The sequence below is a fragment of the Etheostoma spectabile genome, chromosome 4, assembly GCF_008692095.1.
Source record: "Etheostoma spectabile isolate EspeVRDwgs_2016 chromosome 4, UIUC_Espe_1.0, whole genome shotgun sequence".
NCBI classification, from domain to species: Eukaryota; Metazoa; Chordata; class Actinopteri; order Perciformes; family Percidae; genus Etheostoma; species Etheostoma spectabile.
In genome coordinates, this window is record NC_045736.1 from 30,308,585 (window position 1) to 30,311,526 (window position 2,942).

The following is a 2,942-nucleotide window of genomic DNA, read 5'->3' on the forward strand; positions in this document are numbered from 1 at the left end:
AAGTGAATTGTTTTGTCATGCAGGAGTTATTACATCCTCTGCTTTACTGAGGAACCTGATGTATAAATGTATCGGTCGCCTGAATTCTTCTTGTAACTCTGTCATTTCACATCTAATTGACCCGAGGTCCAGTGCTTTGCGATACCAGTCCCCCTTACGGGATTACTGGTATAGCTGTCTTACTTAATTGGTGTCTGTCTTGTGTATCTGTATCTTTTTTTTGTTGTTGTTGTCTTTATGGACCGTGAGTCCAACAATAAGGCTCTTATTATCACTCTGTGCACTACAGTGGAACTAAAGAACGTCCATTACTTATTTTTAAATTTTTTGGCGAGTGTATGTGTAATTTGGTAATGTGTGTTATTTTTCTGTTTATGCCTGTTAACACAAAGCCTAAGCTCCTTTTTAATGAAAAAAATGTCAGTAATTTCAATTATTTGACTAAGGGAAGCTTCAGGCGGTGTAGGCTACATGTCATTCAAGGGGAATATTTTCACTTTTCATTTTCTTTTTTTCAGCTTGAAATTTATGTTCCAATGTTTCAGTTTCTAAGCGACTAAGGCGGACAACTATTTTTGAAATTGGTCCAGTATTGAGTAAGAGCCGAAAGCCTTGAAACAGACTGCAATGTATGTCTACTACAAATGCTGTTTTGGCAGCTGACAGGCTCAGATTATTATTATAAGTGTCCAACTACATAATGCAAAGACGTAGATGTTGATGGTATCCTGCCATGCTTTCGTGTGTAACTTACTGATGACTGGTCAACACAGTAACTTTAGCTAACAGCATTAGCTTGCCCCACTCCGTCTGCTGCTCTCCAATCTTGGAACAGCATTTTTTCTTTAGCAAAATATGCTTTGATATATGATTTCTTTTGCCCTTTGGCCGGCGGGAGTCATCCAGCTCAAAATGGTCACTGCAGACCCAATAGTCTACAAGGTGCAGTGGATTCCTGGTGTATTAGGATCCAATTGTAGATAGCACAACGAGCCACAGCAACTTCCGCCTGTCTGTATCCAAAGGTCAAAGTGTTTGAAAAAGGCTTGAAGTGTAGCTTGACATTTTATTGACACAATTTTGAAATAGCGCAATTACAAATCTTTTAGATAACATTTAGCTATGCCTAATACTCCGATACAACAACCTCTCCCCCGGCACTCCTCTCTCCAACATTTCCCCTGCTCAATTCTGCCAACATTTCACGTCTCTGGGGTTTTTAGAGCAAGAATTCTCCATCTTTCCATAGTAGTCGGACACTTATTATTACAATCTAAGCCTTTCACTTTTAATGTTCATTGATGGTGCATAATTGCCCCCAGGGGCTACATTCCAGCCCAATCCACGGCTATCGGCTATAGGGCTCTCTCTCAATACTGGACCAATTTAAAAAGTTGTTGTCCCCATTAGTAACTAAAGGAAAACATAGGATAATTGGGTCCGTGTTTAGAAAAACAGAAGTTTTAATTAGACAGTTAATGTTCTAAAAGTGAGAAAAACGATGTTATAGAGATAATGACTGAGTTAACCTTGTCAAAATCAATGGCGGCGTTATCCTTTAAAATACATTTTCATCACTAACCCAACACTTTTGTTGTTGTTTCTGACATTTCTCATTATGTTCTTTATATTTACTGACGATGAATGAGAAATTCTTCAAAGCAGTTGTTCGAATCGTGATGCCGTTCACATGCCGTTGCTTCTCTCGGAGGTTTGTTGACTGAGGAAGTTAATTTAAGGCAAACAACTTCAGATAAAACACTGGTGATACACCAACAATGGCCGATTCATTTGTTAGAAATGATTTAATGCGAGAAGTAATCCTGTTTTGCATACAGTCATGCAATTCACACAATTTTCAGTTCATGTGGAAGATGGAATTTGGAATTGGAATAGAAAATACTGCTTATCGTTATTGATAATACTGCTTTAACGTCTACATAGTGCATGTCACACATCTAACAGTGGTCTTGGGTAGAGATCAGTCAAGTATTTTGACTGTTTTTTTTTTACTGTTATTTTATTCATATAGCAAAAATTTACCTCAGGGGGCTTTACAATCATACAACGCCCTCTGTTACATACAACACCCTCTGTCATTTTCAACACTCACTTTGGATAATGAACCCAAAAAAATGGAAGAAACTGAGGAGGGATGCCTCTTCCATGATGGACACCTGTGCAATAGATGTATGTACAGAATAGACCAATACAATTAAATTATAATGGAGACAACACATGACAAAATAATACATAGAATATGAAAACGAAGGATCCTGGAGGAAGTTAAGCAGCTTCCAGGTGTCTCCAAACAACTAGAGCTTGAGCCACGCGATTGGCTACACAAAAACACAAATGGTTGTTATTTACAAAGCAGATAAAGAAATCATGAAGGATTCAAGTCACCATTTAAGAAAATACAACTGACTCTTATTTACAGTAATAAGATACTTAACCCCCATGTGGGAGAGTGCTTGTTATGTAATTGCATAAAGATGATTCATGGCACTATTCTTCCCGTTAAAATTGAAAATTAACACTTTTGTTGCCTTTTATGGAAATTTTTAACTTATTTTTTTACATTTTAGTCCCTTTTTCTTAACACTTTTTACACATTTTTTTCGATGTTTGTCACTTTTTTTGACGTTTTCAACACATACAACACTAACCTATTAACTTTTAGTTTCACAGTTATTTTTGGAATTCATGGTCAATAAACCTCATTTATAGGAAATCATACCTAATGTTTGAGTTAGAAAAGCAGAAACTAGGAATTATTTGGACTAAAATTAAAGGAATGGATGTTGATGGATAATCACAGACTGGACTATGTCAACTTTTACTCAATACTATTTCAAAATCACATCAAGTTCTTATTTGAAATGCTATAAAATTTAATAAGACGCCCCAAAATTAATGAAAGTAAAGATTTGTACTTGCCA

At 36.4% G+C, this 2,942-nt stretch overlaps 1 protein-coding gene across 2 annotated transcripts in view; it reads left to right on the top strand.

Moving 5' to 3' along the window:
* Positions 1-2,942, top strand: part of igsf21a (immunoglobin superfamily, member 21a) — a 239,110-nt gene that overhangs the window by 78,843 nt on the left and 157,325 nt on the right. The gene's annotated exons all lie outside the window — the stretch shown is intronic.